This window comes from Myxocyprinus asiaticus, chromosome 38 (assembly GCF_019703515.2).
Source record: "Myxocyprinus asiaticus isolate MX2 ecotype Aquarium Trade chromosome 38, UBuf_Myxa_2, whole genome shotgun sequence".
NCBI classification, from domain to species: domain Eukaryota; kingdom Metazoa; phylum Chordata; class Actinopteri; order Cypriniformes; family Catostomidae; genus Myxocyprinus; species Myxocyprinus asiaticus.
This window is the reverse complement of record NC_059381.1, coordinates 7,342,336-7,361,916: the sequence shown is the minus strand read 5'-3', so window position 1 is coordinate 7,361,916 and position 19,581 is coordinate 7,342,336. Positions and strand designations below refer to the sequence as shown.

At 38.9% G+C, this 19,581-nt stretch overlaps 1 protein-coding gene across 3 annotated transcripts in view; it reads left to right on the top strand.

Annotated features, from left to right (window-relative positions):
* The window catches only part of arhgap24 (Rho GTPase activating protein 24), a 149,062-nt gene that overhangs the window by 89,679 nt on the left and 39,802 nt on the right, over positions 1-19,581 (top strand). The window lies entirely within an intron of this gene.

Below are 19,581 nucleotides of genomic sequence, written 5' to 3'. Positions count from 1 at the left end.
CTGTCACATATTTTCTGTGCTCATCTGCTGTCATCTCTACTTTGCTCCAATGAAATAATATTTTTCATTACAACATTGCTGTTGTGTTAACCCCAGAAACATTTGAGATATAAACTTTAGACAACGATGACAGTCATGGGGGGCCTGGGTAGCTCAGCAAGTAAAGACACTGACTACCACACCTGGAGTCGCAACTTCGAATCCAGGGCATGCTGAATGACTCCAGTCAGGCTTCCTAAGCAACCAACTGGCCCGGTTGCTAGGGTGGGTAAAGTCACGTTGGGTTAACCTCCTCGTGGTCACTATAATGTGGTTCTCGCTCTCGGTTGGGTGCCTGGTGAGTTGTGCGTGGATACCTCGGAGAATAGTGTGAAGCCTCCACACGCGCTAGGTCTCTGCGGTAACCTGCTCAACAAGCCACGTTATAAGACGCGGAGGCAACTGAGATTCGACCTCCCCACCTGGATTGAGGCGAGTAACTACGCCACCATGAGGACTTAGAGTGCATTGGGAATTGGGCATGCTGAAAAGCTTTACAGGGATTAATAATCACACTGAGCCATGTAAAACTGCTTATCTGGAGGTGAGAAACTACCGTCAAAAACACACAAAAATGCCAAAATAAAAGCTCGATTTAAATGGAAGCATCTATTTTTGCTTAAATATTACACTTGTTGGGCACAAATGTCCTGGAAAATTGTGCCCTAAAAAGAGTTGGAAAACTATAAAGTGCCCTAAATTGCTAAAAACCAAGATGTAAACTGACAAAATTCTTATTTTAATTCAACAACATCCAACTAAATAGGTTAACACGTCGATTTTGAAACTATGCAGTTTTGCATGTCAAAGGCATGTCTACTGTCTTTCCCATGGTTTCATGGTCGTTGTTGACTCCTGGAAGAGAGAAGAAAGGTCTGTCTATACATCCAGCTCCCGAGAGACTGTGCTGTCTATATCAGTTTAGCAGATGTCCCAAAACTCATTTCACTGTGAGAGCTGTCAACATTACTTTAGGGTTTGCATTGGCCTGCAGAGATTTAACTCACATTTCTAACTGTCAAAGTTAGTTGGACAGAGAGAAAGACAGAATGAGAGAATGCATTTGCTTCTGAAGACTTATGTCTCATTCCCAGAGACAGACTGAATGGGATTTGTCATAATGTCATACCGGAGACTGTGATTGGTTCAGATAAGGTTCAACTACTTCTCCTGTCAACGACCCTTGTGAGGCCTTCAACAAAACATCCAGTTACAAGGATGTTTAGTAGTTGCAGTGATATGTGATGTTGAAATTACAGTGTGAAAGGGGTCATCCATCAACTGTAGAACTGCAGAAATTATTATGTTTACTTAATAGACATCTAGTCATAGTATTAGACAAGGGGAGAAATGGCATTGCTAATGTAAGGTGTAGCTTGCTCAAAAATGAAAATTCTGCCATCATTTCCTAATGTTGTTCCAAAACCATATGATTTTTCTTTTCATTTGGTTAGGTGTTAGCACTTTGCTATGTGGATTTTTGTGTGATTTTAGAGGTTTCTATAATACTGCTACAGTAGTTGGTTGCTAGGGTGTTCTGGGTGGGTGTTAGGTGGTCACTTATTGGCCTAAGTCAAAACAGCCCAACTCCAATTCTCCATTAAACTCTGGTCCCAGATGCGGCTTAGTTCCCTCCTTCAATGTAAGTCTATGGAAATTTGTTGCCCATTTTTTGGTCTGCCAGGTGAAAATCTAAGAGGAATATTCTGGGTTCAGTACAGTGATAAAGTTGCTTACTAACATTTCTGTGTAAAGTTATATTCAGTTTTACAACTTCTAAATCATGTACAACTAAAATCATTTAAACACACAATGTTTATGTCTTGAGGCTATACTTTTGAACCAGTGAGTATTTTAACATTTACTGATTGGCACCATTCAATTCCATTGGAAGTGCATTGCATTCACAAGCACCACTAACTAAACTAATCCAAAATGTTACTATAGACTTTAGATTGTCCATTATTAAACATTAATTATATTTGTTTATATAATGACAGAGAGAGATTCTGTAAATTTCATTAACAGATATTCAAAGGGAAACTCTATAAGAGTCTAATTTATGACATCATTCTTCATTCTGGGCCACAGGCCAGCCAGCTGTGTGTTTCCTAAAGTGACATGACACCGTCTTTAGAAGTAGCCAAGGGCTCTACATGGCCTTGTGACTTTTGGCTCTGACTCAGAAGGTGAATTTAGAGGTGTGAGGTTACAGACTCTGTAACTTGACATCTCTTCACATCACAAACCTGACAAAGAGATAAAAAGAAAGAGATAAAAAAGAAAGACAAAGTGAGAAGAGAAGACAGAGGGACGCTATCTTCTTAAACTGGATACCTGCCTTAGATCACAGTTTGACACTTGCTGTAGTCTTCCCACCCCCATCTTCCTGAAGCACAGGAAGTATATCAGTGTTTAATAACACCACACATGTTTTTTAAGTGTGAGTTGAAAGTTATAGAGTGCAACAGTCTGGTTCCAGAAGTTAAAATCCCATATTTGTTATTATTAACAATAACTCACTATGAGTTCCGAGGTTGTCAATCGATGGTATGCTCCTGTTGGAGCCATTAGTCCGTGTTATTTTAACTTTATTTTTTAATAGTGTTTAATAGTGGAATACCTGGTGAAGAACTACACTGTCCATGATTCTGAAGGGAAACGAGCAACCAATCAGAGAATCGTAGCAAACAAACAGCTGCAAATTAGCTCAGCAGGGACCATCCACTTCCATGAAGTAGTGCGAATGACGCAGTCAAGTCACTTTCAAACTACATATTTAGTTAGATTTAACTACTCTGTTAGATTTATATTTTTACATCGTTTATATTTTGAATAGGCTATTTGCAATGCTTCATGGGATTGTAGTTCATTCCGTCACTAAAGATGTTGAGTACCCAGTCTTGTAACTTTTGTGCTCTTTTTTTTTAAATCAAAGTTTGTTAAGTTTTCATTCACTTCAAAGCTGCTTGATTAGGTCCATGGCTTAGAACTATTTTATGAAATTCTTAGGAAACAAAATGGATGGGAAAAATACTAACAGAACCAAGATGGCTAAAAAAGTGTCTGGGCACTGTTGCACTCTATTGCTATTAGTCCAAAAGTCAAAAGTGAAATCTGAAATAGAAGAGATTATGCAACATGTATTGCCTTTCAGCTTCTCCAGAATGAGCTATAACGGATGTTTATATTGTCACTGTATGAATTGTATGTATTTATTTGGTGTTTGTTTTCGGGGGATCTTTTGTGTTTTTTTTTTTTTTTTTTTTTTTTTTAGATCTCACTGAGAGAGAATGAGGTAATGACATTACAGGGTGTTTCCTAAAGCCCAGATCTCTAACCATCAGCATTTTCTCACCAGCCCTATCTAAGCCCTATCTTACTGCAGTTCTTAGTGCCACAATCCTCTCTGTTCTCTTCAGGCTCTCCATTTTGGCAGCTTACATTGGCCAGCAGCTTTGTCAGAGAAAGCACGCACAATCTGGGCTGGTAAAGCAGACAGGAGCACTCTGGTCTTACAATACAAACATTCTTATCTGTGCTGTCTGATCACTATTAGGCCGGACACAACATAAGGGCTGTCATTTTAATCCAGCTGCCTGCCAGAGTGTGTGTGTTTCATTGGAGTCACTGGGCTCGTATTAGGGATGGGCAACATAAAAAAAAAAAAAAAAATTACATCTATTTTAGCTTTTCTTTTTTTACAGTATTTGATATATTTCTAAATGTGTATGTATTTGTTCTGAAATAGCTTAAAATGGCCATTTTTCTTAATTGCGAGGTGTAAAATACAGTAAAAAAGTTTAAAATTAGGGATGGCTGATATACAGTAGTTAAAAAATATATACTTCTGTGTTTTTAGCTTTTTGAAAGTATTTCAGATATTTCTAAATGTGTATGTGTTTGTTCTGAAATAGCATAAAATGGCAATTTTTGTTAATTGCAAGTTGTAAAATACAGTAAAATAGTTTAAAATTAGGGCTGGCCGATATAGCTAAAAAATTATGTTTATGTATTTCTTCTGAAATAGCTTAGTAGGCTGATTTTTGCTTAATGTAAGGAGTAAAATAAGGAGGTTAAAATAATTAAGGCATGTTTTCCACTAAATTTCTCATTAAATGAAAAGGAATTGAATGCTATTTATTCATTTTAATTTACACAATTTAATAATATATGGTAATAATTGTGGGCAAAGAACTGATTCACCGAAATGAATCGAACTGATCCAACTCTATCGGCATTTTATTGAGGTTGAAATCAGAGATGCTAATAAAAGACCTCTGTTTTAACACTTTCATGCTCATGGGGCCAATAGAAGTAGCTTATTAAAGTCATTGCAATATTGCTGATGTAGGTTCATTTTATATCGGCATCAAAAAATATTGAATATGTCGTAAATTCATCACCCAGCTCTTGCTTCGAACACAGAGACCGCTGGACCAGGATTATAAAAAATTACTTAAAGAGTGTTGCAGTAGCATTCTAATCAATGTGGAAATGTTATTTATGGCTTTAAAATTGCATTGTTTCTTATTTTGGAAACTGATGTTGAAGAGATGGCATGTTGGCATTGATTGTCACTGAATTTTCCTCAGTCTATTGTTGGACAGCTTGTAAATTTGAGATCCATGTTTTGTCTCCAGAGGTCTCATGTTTCGATCACTTACAGGGCTATCAAAATAAAATATTAATCAATCAAAAACAGTACTGTATGTGCATTAGCATTCATTCCAGCTGCTAAAACGTTATCAAAATGCCTCCAGGTGTCATGTTGACATTGATAAATCACAAATTACAGACGCTACATGTAATACCCACATGTGTGATACATGCACTGTTGTCTTTCTGGTAATATCTGAGATATTTGTCTCTTATATTGATTTGGTGTTGTATTTTTGGGCTGAGTCGTCGTGGAAACTGTCTGATAGATTGATGATTTGCTGGAGGGCGTACGTAGGAATTTGATCACGGAAATGGAAATGTTCAAGTGCTGTGCAAAAATGAAGTGTTTATGTTTGTCTGAATAATGATCTCTGGAGTCGTGCACTGTGGTTTGTTCCTTATGCAGCTGTTTATATGTCCCGATGCACCTATAGGTTTATAAACGCTTATGTTATGAAGTGTGTTTACGAATCTAAGGAGGTAGATAAATAGTGTATATTTTGTCATTAATCTTTTTTCTTTTACACATTATTTATTTAAATATCCCAAAGACAATGGACAGGAAAGCACACAGTTTAAAGAATATTTTTCCAAACATATTTGAGTGTTTCTTTAGTTTTGCAACTTATTTGAAGTAGATACAGTAAGTAAGGGATATTTTACAGTCAGCCGGTCATTATTGCAAAATAAACACAGGTTTATCAGATCTTATATCAACCTAAAGGGTTTATTTTGTGATAATGAGCTGGGCTGACTGTACAATATCCCACTTATTAGCTACTGTGCATTGCTACTTAGATAAAACTATATATAAATTGACTTGAAATATTGATTTCATTTCAAATTATTTCATTATGTGAGAAGAAAAAGTAATATAAGAGACTAACTAACAAAGCATGTAGGAAATCAATTGCCTGTTATCAGTAATTATACAAAAACATTGACAACTGACCAATCAGTCTAATTTTTCAGAATGCCGTTTACTGTTTGTGGATATACTAAGGTAGTAATTGTATATAAGGTACATAAATCAAACTTGCAATAAATCTAGTAAAAAATAAAAAAATTAAAATACACAAAAATAAGTTTTGCTATGTTAACGCCTCTCATCCACATTGGAATGGTGTTTTCCTCCCCCAAAATTGGAGACTTTCATAAATGCTCTCCATAACCACATACTTTGGAAAGCATTGACGTTAAAAAAACTTAACTGGAGTTAGTAGTTAGTCTCGGTTCTTTATCTTTCACTCTACTGAGCTCTTTAATATCAGTTCATAGAAAGTTCAAGATGAGCCAGTGTCAATCCTGTTTTAGCATTAGCTCTCTGGCTATGCATTATGATTTCAAGAGACACAGAGGTGACTGACACAACACGTGCTGTAACAGGTGTTTAGTGCGTTAGCCTGTAGAACTCCACTTTTCCTGCAGAAAGTCCTGTCTGTTATACAGGGATTATCTTCAGTCTTCCTGTCAGTGGGAAACAGATCACCTGTTTCCGATCATCTCAAACAGAGTAATGCAAGGAAAGCCAGCAATGTTCTGAGAAGAGGTTGTCAGGACGGTTGTCAAATTACCTACTGCTTCTTTACTGACGTTGTAAACAACTTCAACTGTTTTTCAATTATGAGTTTTTGAGGTAAGACCCAAATGAACAACTGCCACTGGGAACAATGGCCTCCAGGCATTATAAATTTCCTTGGTTCAAAGTGCTTTGCGTTATGACAAAAATGTGTCACTATTTTATATGTGAAGCAGGTATTGATTTTAGAGTGTTTTTACTGTATACTGGTAGTGCCAATTTTGTGCAAGTTTTATGAGACAAAATCCAAATCATCGTATTCAACAGTGATTCTAGTGGAGAAGATGAGAGTGTCACATTCACCAGTATTAAAGGGATAGTTCAGCCAAAAATGAAAATTCTGTCCTCATGTTGTTCCAAATCTAAATGGCTTTCTTTCTTCCTTGGAACACAAAAGGGTATGTTTGGCATCAGCAGTATGATATTCTTAGTCACTATTCACTTTCATTGCACTGTTTTTCCATAAAATGCAAGTTAATGGTGACTGAGGCTAACATTCCGCTAAATATCTCATTTTGTGTTCCATAGAAAAAAGAAAGTCTTATGGATTTGGAAGAACATGAGGGTAAGTAAATGATGATAAAGTTTTCATTTTGGGGTGAGCTATCACTTTAACCATTTAAGCTCGGCTGGACAGCAAGAAAAAAATTAATTATCAAAATATTAATAACTACAGTCTTGACCAACACAAAACAGGCATCGTTTGAAAGCTTAGAAGCTCTAATTTACAATGCATGTAGGCATTCTGATCAACACTGAACAAGTGCTCTAAAATTTGCAGACAAATCAGAAGTGTTCAGTTTTGATAATGTATAATAATGTTGCACTGTACATATTTTTGTAATCAGTAAAAACATCAAACTCACCAAATATATAAACTCAGCAAAAAAAGAAATGTCCCTTTTTCAGGACACTGTATTTTGAAGATAATTTTGTAAAAATCCAAATAACTTTACAGATCTTTATTGTAAAGGGTTTAAACAATGTTTTCCATGCTTGTTCAATGAACCATAAACAATTAATGAACATGCACCTGTGGAACGGTCGTTAAGACACTAACAGCTTACAGATGGTAGGCAATTACGGTCACAGTTATAAAAACTTAGGACACTAAAGAGACCTTTCTACTGACTCTGAAAAACACCAAAAGAAAGATGCCCAGGGTCCCTGCTCATCTGCGTGAACGTGCCTTAGGCATGCTTTATGGAGGCATGAGGACTGTAGATGTGGCCAGGGCAATAAATTGCAATGTCCGTACTGTGAGATGCCTACAACAGCGCTACAGGGAGACAGGAAGGACAGCTGATCATCTTCGCAGTGGCAGACCATGTGTAACAACACCTGCACAGGATCGGTACATCTGAATATCACACCTGCGGGACAGGTACAGGATGGCAACAACAACTGCCCGAATTACACCAGGAAAGCACAATCCCTCCATCAGTGCTCAGACTGTCCGCAATAGGCTGAGAGAGGTTGGACTGAGGACTTGTAAGGCAGGTCCTTACCAGACATCACCAGAAACAACATCGCCTATGGGCACAAACCCACCTTTGCTGGACCAGACAGGACTGGCAAAAAGTGCTCTTTACTGATGAGTCACGGTTTTGTCTCACCAGGGGTGATGGTTGGACTCACGTGTATCGTCGAAGGAATGAGCATTACAACGAGGCCTGTACTCTGGAGCGGGATCGATTTGGAGGTGGAGGGTCCATCATGGTCTGGGGCGGTGTGTCACAGCATCATCTGACTGAGCTTGTTGTCATTGCAGGCAATCTCAACGCTGTGCGTTACAGGGAAGACATCCTCCTCCCAATGTGGTACCCTTCCTGCAGTCTCATCCTGACATGACTCTCCAGCATGACAATGCCACCAGCCATACTGCCGTTCTGTGCGTGAGAACGTCTGCAAGACAGGAATGTCAGTGTTCTGCCATGGCCAGCGAAGAGCCCGGATCCCATTGAGCACGTCTGGGACCTGCTGGATCGAAGGGTGAGGGCTAGGGCCATTCTCCCCATAAATGTCTGGGAACTTGCAAGTGCCTTGGTGGAAGAGTGGGGTAACATCTCACAGCAAGAACTGGCAAATCTGGTGCAGTCCATGAGGAGGAGATGCACTGCAGTACTTAATGCAGCTGGTGGCCAGACCAGATACTGACTGTTACTTTTGATTCAGGGACACATTATTCCATTTCTGTTAGTCACATGTCTGTGAAACTTGTTCAGTTTATGTCTTAGCTGTTGAATCTTTTTATGTTCATACAAATATTTACACATGTTAAGCTTGCTGAAAATAAAAGCAGCTGAAATTGAGAGGACGTTTCTTTTTTTGCTGAGTTTATAAATATATAAATAATATATAAATAGAATTAAACCAGACAAAAAAAAAAAAAAAAAAAATAGCCAGTTATAGTTAAGTATATGTCTTGTAAACTGTATGTTTCATGTGAAAAGGTGTTATTCAAATGCCACATTTTCACTTATAACTTCACAAAAAATAAACAGAACATAAATACTACATACCATTACATAGAGGAGGTGATTATCTTTTTAAACAAGCCCACGCACAAGGTACTCAGATGCATAGATCATTAGATAATTCACACAATGTGCACAGTGCACACAGCATCTGGCTAACTGGCATCTTGCAGTCTGGCTGAAAACATGTTAGCTTTCCTGGATGTAGCATCATGGAAGGCTAAACCAATCGGACTGAGTTCAGATCAGTGCAAAAAGTCATCCATATTTGGGCAGAGATATATGTGATTGGTGATTGTTACATATGGCAACCAGGAGATGGCACCAAGTACATGAAACAGACTCAATGATTACTCAAATGGCACAGAACAAAACACATTCTTTAAAATCTCATTACTAAAATCATGTCTGCATGCTACGAAAATATTTAGTCATTGTTGTGTTTGCATGTGTAATTAGTTCTTATGTACAATTAGTATGTTTTATTTGTTTGGACACTTGGAGATGTTTTGGACACTGTTACGTCCCTGTGCCGTGTTTGTATGTGTTTTGTTTTTTCCCGTGTCTGTCTGTTTATTTTAACTTTCTTAGATCCCCGTTATTGGTCCATTTATCCGTCAATCATGATTAAATTGCTGACGTCACTACCCCTCGTCGCCAATCATCCCATACCAGGAGTAATAAAACAGCCCGCCAGACCACCCGCAGCAGCTTCGCTAACGCTACCACTTTGCTTTTGCCATCACTGCTGTTGTTGTTAAAAATTTGATTCTGTGTTGCTTGTAAAATATTGTATGTTAGTCTGCTTTCGTGTGTCTGTCTCATTAATCCCATATTTATCCAACCAGTCATTACATCTGCCATTTTTCATTCTGTGTATGTTTACCCACCGGGAGAAGCAGACAGGTAAGCAGGTCACATGATATACATTGCGCAGCACGTAGGGACTGCTTCTGTATTAGACACATTAGGTTAGGGGCGAGTGCCATCCACTGTACTTTTGGTTTTGATAGAGAGTGTAGAATTGTTAGGGCATCACTGATGCTGAGGACTTTTTCTTTTCATTCTCTTTGGTTTAATAGTCAGTGTAATTTCTTTTCTTTGGCGCTACTCGCGTCCCTTCTCCCCCCTTTTTTTGTGTCTACCCGGTAATTGTAAATATTGTAAATATTGTAAATATCGCATTCACTATTGCACTTTCACTTTTCACTTTTCACTTTATTATAAATTTCTGTTAATAAACCATTTTGTTTTGCACCACATCATAGTTGTTTGGTTACCTGTTTGTCCAGCACATAAGGTAATTTTTAATAGTTAATGTTACACCCTATTACCCCTTTTAAAATACATCTGGGGTCGTAACAGATACTAAGTTAAATAATTTTTGTAATACTAAAACTTTTGATTTCTTTGTCGTATTAATACAAAATTTTTCTCAGTTACAGTTGACATGATTGGGAACAAAACAAAATACGTTTTTTGGAGCCACCTTATTTACACCCTGAAGTAGATAATGTCAAATCAGAAAAATAAGAAAAAATTCCAGCAGTTTCTTAGGCTGAGAATCTCAGAATTTAACATAATCTGTTAGAAAATGTGAAGAGTTTTCTTTACAGTGATACTAAACACTTGACCATCCTTGTTTTTTTTGTTTGTTTTTTTTTTGCCGAGTTATAAGCCTTTAATTTTGGGTATGCCACTAAGGGGCCGTTTACACGACAATGTTTTCAACTAAAAATGGAAAACTTTTTATGTTTTGGCTGTTCGTTTACACGACAATGGCGTTTGGGGGCCTGAAAATGCAAAATTTTGAAAATGGGTTTCGAAGTGCAAGTTTTTGATAACAATGACGTTATCATCTCCATGTAAACATACAAAAACGCGAATTTGTGAAAACGATGACGTCATGCGCACGCGTATTACGTGTTCAGTCTATAGGCATGCACACGAGTACTTCAAAACAACACGCGAGACATTCAAAACTACAATGGCGGACTACAGGACTGTGTTTGTGTTTCTCAAGATTTTGAGTTTATTGACGCTTCTCCAGCAAAGTGTAGATTTACTACATCACTACTACGACCAGCGATCGCCATCTTCATTGTTTGTATTCACAGCTTTGTGGAAGAATGCTTATATGTGCAGGTGTGTAGTGTTTCTTTACAAAGTGACATCGCCAACTACTGGCCTGGCATGCATAATACAGCGCTTTTAGTCGTTTTCGCGGATCTGTGTGAACAGGGAACCTTTTGACAACGTTGTCGCCTGTATGCGAAACTTCTCAGAAACGCAAAGGAAAAAACTTTTCCGTTTTTAGTACATCGTTGTCATGTAAACGTACCCTAAAACAGGAAATCTTTAAACACACCCTCAGAGTTTAAAGGGTTAAGCACTTGCCTCTATTATTCTGAGCAGATCATTATGTCATGGGTATGCGTGTCAAACAGAGTACATTTATTATTTGGTTTACACATTCCTCAATTACCAGTGCTCTGTAACCTTAGTGATTTACCTCAACACTGGCAGCAATGGCGATAAATCATGACTGTGAACCAGACTTCCATTTTAACCTTGTGTCCATGCAATACCGACCAGAGTGCAGGTGTCATCTGCCTAACAGCCTGGAAATAGACTGCAACATCTGTCCAAGACATTGGAGGGAAAATTAAAACCACTGAGGCTTTATTAAACTCCTTGGATGAGAGAGCTGAGGTGAATAAACCATGGCTTTGGTTGTTTGTCTTTAAAGGAACATTTCCCCCAGAAATAAAAATTCAAACTACACAGAATTCATCTCCTGAAATATTTAACGTTCTTGAAGGGATTGAGCGAAATTCTAGAGTATGGTCTCACTAATAACATGTTGAAAACCCTGTCACATGGTAAATGGGAAAAAACATATTTTTTCTATTGATCTTATTTTTTTAGCATTGGGGGAAAATGTAGTACATTTTTGGCTCAGTGCAGCTGGGCACCAAGAATCACAGGTGTATATCCAACTGTCAACATTCTGGAGGCAAATTTAATCTGCCCACAATCCTGCACTTTACACACACACACACACACACACACACACACACACACACTCTCACTCAGAGGGAGTAAGAAAGAGAGAATAGCACTTAAACAGTGTGCTTTAATTACATTTTAGTGTTTTCATCAACTTTGGAAATGTTAACATTTGAAGCTTATTATTGGAAATCTATTATATTATCAAACGGAACTGCAAAAATAATGAGTGTCCTGAACACTCCAACTGTCCAGTCATCTGTTATACGAGGTCAGTTTTGTTGATTTAAAACTAGATAGAGCATTAACCTTAAAAACCTCATCTGTTTTGAAGAAAATGTAACTCGCTTTTAGCGCCACACAGTGGATATTTCACCACGGAATGGCAATGATACGTGTAAGGAGCCATGTAATATCATTTTGCGAAACCGTCGGCACAGTCACGATTTTTTCATGAAATCAGGCTCAACTGGTGACAGTGTATATCTAGGTCTCCTGTGTGCTTCAGTGTGTCTCCTTTGCAAGTCAAGATTACTTTCACATGCATACTAAGTTACAGTAGCGAACCGTCTGACCACGTAACTAAATACTATAAATATACTCCCCCTGTCATTAAGATACATTAATGTGTACTAAGTGCTGTCATGTTGTAATGTCAGTGCTTAAAAAAAAAAAAAACTTACTTCATGATCCATTGTCCTCTTCTTTTGGTACTCCCCAACCCAGTAGAGACATATAGGGTTGAACAACTAAAGTAGCCTTTCACCTTTGATCCCGCCTGGTCTTTTCACTCTCAGTCTCAGTTTATATGGAAGCTAGCCGAAGCTCTTTCGCCACTGGAGACAAGCTCAGTCCCAAAGAATGGCTGATGGGAGGTTGTAGACACATGGGGCTTTAGAGATGTGGGCGAAGTCTGTTGATATGAGAGCATGAGTTTGATGGTAGAGCAGATAAAGCCAAGCTCTTACTTTCACCTTCTCCTTTTCTCCATACCTCTGTTGGGGGTACTGAAACCAGACCCTGGACATGCATCAGAGGAGCTGGAGACATGTGCCTAATTGTTCAAAGAGAGTCAAAAGTTTTATCTGCACCCAGCACAATTGGATTGGCGACAGTGTTGGTTTAAATCATCAAAGGTTGTGCTCAAGTATTTAATTAAGTTGTGGAACATAGGTCTTCATCAGCTGCTGACCCTCAGTTTTAACCCCATGTTATCTAAAGCTAACTTTAAGATTAGAAAGTTCTCCATTGATGTTTCTGGTTAATGATGATGCCAGCAAAGATTGTGGAGCATGCTTTTACTTTTTATGGAAACCTTAAAGGAATAGTTCACCCAAAAATAAAAAATGCTGTAATAATTTACTCATGATCATGTAGTTCCAAACCCATATGTCTTTCTTTCTTCTGAGGAAATCAAAAAGAGGAATTTTAAAGGATGTCCATTTCGCTGATTTCAATACAATGCCATGACATGTCGAAAATGTGCTTGAGCTACACCGCGCATCTGGATATATTTGCCATGTTTTAATGCTCTTCTCCATCATTTGATCATTATTTGGTGAATTACTGCTTAAATGATAAATGGAAAATGTACACAAACATCTCTTTTAAATAAAATTCAGTTTACCGCCTGCATTCATCTGACAGTAATAGCCCCGGGCAATTTTTGTGAACGAAGCGCAATGCATAATAAGCTTAATTTACATAGAAAGGAGGCGTGTTTGCGTGGGAAGAAATGACAATGACTTAATTTAAATATTCAAGATGCAGCGCAATTTCAGCACTGACTGCGCCAGCTTTCAACTAAATTGTGGGCGGTTAATGAATAAGAAGCAGGGTTTTGCGCTGAAATACCAATCGTAAAAGTGCCGTAACTGTTTAGTGAATTTGCCCACATTTGATTTGTACTTCATATTTCAAGTCTTCTAAAGGCATATGATGAGAAAAAAGACTAAATTTAAGTTTGTTTTTCTATGAAAATCTTGACCTCTGCCATAGCTCTCCTTTGCATATTCGTGGGTGAAATACAAAAGCGATCACAAAAACTGTTTGCTTTCACTTTGCACTCAAGAACTGCATTTCACGGTCTGTCACCAAAACCTATCATATGCCTTCAGAAGACTTGGAATCTGATGCACAAATCACATGGACTAGTTGTATGACACTTTTGGGTCCTTTTTTAAGCTTTACAAAGCTATTGTATTGAAATCAGTGAATCAGAATCAGTATCAGAATGAGCTTTATTGCTTTATTTATAAGGAATTTGTCTTGGTGACAGGAGCTTCCAGTGTACAACCATACAAAAACAATACAAAAACAGCAGCAAGACATAGATAATAATACAAAATAAAAAATAAAAAATAATTATACACATACGTACAGACACACACATACATACATACACACATACACATGGGTAATGCACATCTAATACAATCTGTTATGTACAATGTAAATACAAATCTGTTATGTACAGTGCAAATGTTTTTTTGTTTTTTTTTTTCAGAGGAATGAAATGGCAGAAGAGGTTGGATGTGTTGGATAAATACAAGAAAGACTAAACTGTGTATTTCACATAGTTATTGCTCAATGGGGCAATTTAACTGTTCATGGATGGATAGACTGGGGGAAAAAACTGTTCCTGTGCCTGACGGTTCTGGTGCTCAGAGCTCTGAAGCGTTGGCCAGAAATAACAGTTCAAAAAGGTAGTGGGCAGGGTGAGTGGGGTCCAGAGTGATTTTTCCAGCCTTTTTCCTCACTCTGGAAGTGTATAGTTCTTGAAGGGGGGGCAGGGGGCAACTAATAATCCTCTCAGCAGTCCGAACTGTCCTTTGTAGTCTTCTGATGTCTGATTTCGTAGCTGAACCAAACCAGACAGTTATTGAAGTGCAGAGGACAGACTCAACGACTGCTGAGTAGAACTGTATCAGCAGCGCCTGTGGCAGGTTGAATTTCCTCAGCTGGCGAAGGAAGTACAACCTCTGCTGGGCCTTTTTCACAATGGAGTCAATGTGGGTCTCCCACTTCAGGTCCTGTGAGATGGTAGTGCCCAGGAACCTGAATGACTCCACTGCTGCCACAGTGCTGTTTAGAATGGTGAGGGGGGTCAGTGTTGGGGTGTTCCTCCTAAAGTCCACAATCATCTCCACTGTTTTGAGCGTGTTCAGCTCAAGGTTGTTTTGACTGCACCAGACAGCCAGCTGTTCAACCTCCCTTCTGTATGCAGACTCATCGTCATCTCGGATGAGGCCGATGACAGTGGTGTAATCTGCAAACTTCAGGAGCTTGACAGAGGAGTCCTTGGCGATGCAGTCATTGGTGTAGAGGGAGAAGAGTAGTGGGGAGAGCACATATCCCTGGGGGGCACCAGTGCTGATTGTACAGGTGCTGGAAGTGAGTTTCCCCTGTCTCACAAGCTGCTGCCTGTCCGTCAGAAAGCTGGTAATCCACTGACAGTTAGACAAGGGAACAGAGAGTTGGTGTAATTTATTCTGGAGTATAGTTGGGGTGATGGTGTTGAAAGCCGAACTGAAGTCCACAAAAAGGATCCTTGCATATGACCCTGGTCTGTCCAGATGTTGCAGGATATGATGCAATCCCATGTTGACTGCATCATCCACAGACCTGTTTGCTCGATAAGCAAATTGAAGGGGATCTAGAAAGGGTCCAGTGATGTTCTTCAGGTGGGCCAACACCAGTCTCTCAAATGATTTCATGACCACAGACGTCAGGGTGACAGGTCTGTAGTCATTAAGTCCTGTGATTTTTGGTTTCTTTGGGATGGGGATGATAGTGGAACATTTGAAGCAGCATGGGACTTCACACTGCTCCGGTGATCTATTGAAGATCTGTGTGAAGATGGGGGCCAGCTGGTTAGCACAGGATCTAAGACATGCAGGTGAAACGCCATCTGGGCCCTGTGCTTTCCTTATCCTTTGTTGTCAAAAGACTCAGCTCACATCATCTTCACAGATCTTAAGTGCAAGTTGAGTAGCAGGAGGGGGGAGAAGGGGGTTGCAGGAGGTGTTGGTGTTTGTGTGAAGTGAAGGTCAGGGTGGGTGTGGGGTGTGAGATTGGGCCTTTCAAATCTACAGTAGAACACAATCAGGTCGTCAGCCAGTTGTTGGTCCACCACAGGGTTGGGGGCAGGAGTTCTGTAATTCGTAAGTTGTTTCATGCCTTCCACACTGATGCAGGGTTTTTAGCTGAAAACTTGTTTTTCAGCTTCTCAGAGTATCTTCTTTTAGCCACTCTGATTCCCTTATTCAGTGTGTTCCTGGCCTGATTGTACAAGAATTTATCCCCAACTCTGTAAGCATCCTCTTTGGCCTGACGAAGCTGCCTGAGTTCTGCTGTAAACCATGGTTTGTAATTGTTAAATGTTAAATAAGTCCTAGTAGGAATGCACATATCCTCACAGAAACTGATATATGTAACATATATGTAACATATGATGTATCTGTGAGCTCGTCCAGATTGGTGTCTGCAGCCTCAAAAACACTCCAATCAGTGCAGTCAAAGCAGGCTTGTAGTTGCAGCTCTGATTTGTTGGTACAGTCCTTAATACAGGCTTAGCAGATTTTAATTTCTGTCTGTAGGTTGGAAGAAGATGAACCAGACAGTGATCAGAAAGTCCCAAAGCTGCTCTAGGGACAGAGTGATATGCATCTTTTATTGTTGTGTAGCAATGATCCAGTATATTTCTGTCTCTGGTTGGGCATGTAATGTGCTTTTTGTATTTGGGCAGTTCATGTGTGAGGTTTGCTTTGTTAAAATCACCAAGAATAATAATAAGTGAGTCCGGGTATTGTTGTTCCATGTCTGTGATTTGATCAGCCAGCTGTTGCAGTGCTGTGTTCAAATATGCGTTTGGTGCGATATACACACTCACCAGAATAAACGAGGAAAACTCCCGTGGCGAGTAGAAAGGCTTACAGTTAATCAAGAGCGCTTCCAAATTAGGACAGCACATCCTCTTTAACGTTGTTACATCTGTACACCAACTTTCACTGATGTAAAAGCATGTTCCACCGCCTCTCGTTTTCCCCGTTAACTCCGCGATGCGATCCGCTCTGAACAGCTGAAAGCCTGGCAGATGTAACGTGCTGTCCGGAATGGCTTCACTCAGCCAGGTTTCTGTGAAGCACAAGGCAGCAGAGTTTGAAAAGTCCTTGTTTGTGCAGGAGAGGAGATGTAGTTCGTCCGTTTTGTTAGGAAGAGAGCAAAGATTTGCTAGATGAATGCTCGGCAGCACTGTTCGTAAGCCGCGCCAACGGAGGCTGACCAGAGCGCCTGCTCGTCTCCCTCGCCTGCTTCTCCTAGCGCATTTAAACAACACAGCCGCACCTCCAACTAGAATGTCAAATAAAACGTCAGAATAATCAAAATCTGGGAAAATATTGACTGGTGTATGCTGTCGAATGTTCAGCAGTTCGTCTCTGGTAAAACTGACTGAAAAAAGATTACGAAACACAGGACAAACAAACAAAAATAACAAAACAATAGAAGCGCTCCACACTGAGGTGGCCATCCGCGGCGCCATCATGATGTACATTTGGGACAACCTTTAAAATTCCTCTTGTGTTGTGCAGAAAAAAGAAAGTCATGTGGGTATGGAACTACATGAGGGGACTAAATGATGACAGAATTTTCATTTTTAAGTGAAATATTCCTTTAAAGAGCTTTCATGTTCATTGTTAGAAACAAAGAAATCCTTGTGTTTGTTGTTTTCATGTGATTATCTGTTTACTGCCCATATTAGTGACCAGGTTATAGATGACATAAGGACTAGTTTTTAAGTTTTTAAAAAGATATGCTATAAATAGCCACCTGTACATCAACAGTCTATTAATTCCTTCAGTGAAATGGTTTATTCAAAGGTTTGACTGACAGACTGTATAAAAAAGGGGCCCTTTCTCTCTTCTTCTCCTCCTTTAAGAGCTCCTGGGACTGGTGAAATTCCCTATTGTTCACAGAGTAGAGAGAGAGGTTGGGTGGGTGTACCCATCCACCTCGCCCCCTGTCCCACTCCCCCTTTCTTCCCCTCCTCTGTCCTCTCTATGGACAATGTCAGCACTCTCCAAGCCTCCAGGTCCATAGTCTCTAGGAAGACCCAGTCCCCTTCCAGCTATTCCCTCTGAGGCCTCTTTTCTAGGATAGGTAGAGCAAGAGCTTCCTTGATCATGGAGGTGGTGCAACAGGGTGGACATCAGTTATCTTGGTTTTGGATATCCGAGTGTCTGCCAATGTCTGCAGGTAATACTGCTCTTAAAACTTACAATGCTGCAAATAAGAAGTTTGAGATGGCAGTTTTGTGGATAGTTTTGCCACAGGTTCAGTTTATACTGATTTGTCCAAGTAGATTCCTACTTGTGTGCCATTTTACTTTTAGCTTATATTGGAGTTTTGCCTCATATTCATATTGAGAGTCAATTAATGCAATCATTTTCTATAAACCAATTTGGTGAACTCAAAATTAATTTTCACAGAGTTGCTTATTTTTAGTAAGAAGTACGTTTGAGACCATTGTGTCTTTTTTGAGTGGCATATTATTTTTGACTTCTCAGACAATTTCATTAGCAATTATTCACATTGAACTGATTTTCTTTCTCTCTGTATCTCTTTCTTTCTCAAACACACAGTCCTAGTTTCCGTGTTTCTTCATCAAGACATCCTCAGATGTGTTGATGGATCTCATCTCAGTACCTCAAATGCTCTCTGTTCTGCATATATTGTGAAACTCACAGTGAAACTCACTTTGTTGAAATCATTTAGACCTATAAATATCTGCATTATATCCCTATAAAGGCATCTGTGGTTCCAAATCCCTTTAGATTTCTAAAAACAGTCTACATAGGAGCTGAGAGTTTAAAGGGATAGTTCACCCAAAAATGAAAATTCTGTCATCATTTACTCAACATCATGTTGTTCCAAACCCATATGATTTATATATATATATATATATATATATATATATATATATATATATATATATATATATTTTTTTTTTTTTTTTTTCACTGGAGCACAAAATAAGATGTTTGGCAAAATGACAGTCAGTCACCATTTACTTTCATTAGAAAAAAAGATGCGATGAAAGTGATTGGTGACTTAGACTAACATACTGACAAACATCTCCTGTTGTGTTCCAACAGAAGAAAAGAAGTCATGTGGGTTTAGAACAACATGAGGGTGAGAAAATGATGACTGAATTTACATTTGGATGAACTATCAGTTTAAGTATGACCAGGATGTATGAAACATGTTATGGCTATCCTGGGCAAACAATGCTTTAGTCCAATTCTCCTTTTTCCTGCCAACTTCTGTAGCTTCCTTAGTTTGTTATGAGCATCTAATCAACTATTTGTGGTGTTTCACAACGAAGTTCCGACAGGAACATAAACATAAAAATAAAAAAAAAAAGCATTATTTGTGTCCTTGAATGCTCAGTAGTCGCTTTAGATAATAATATCTGCCGAATGCACACATGGAAATGAATTTGGCTGTTTTATAATAAAATCAGATGTTGATTTTGGGATTAGTGAAGTCAAGGATGGGAACGCTGTTCAAGTAGATGAAAAAATAGCAGTTTAATGGAATGTTTAAGGTTTAGGGGGCGTGTCTAGAGAAGGTATGTGACAGTAATTACTCCACACTATAACCCTTTTGTTTGGTTCCACCTGGTTTGAGCCGTCTTATAGCTGTGGTCAGTCATTAAAGAGCAGATAGGATCATATCTGACCAAACACACACAAACTCATCTGAAGAGACATACAGTTCAAATACATACACACTTGCCTCCACACAGCTAGAGGT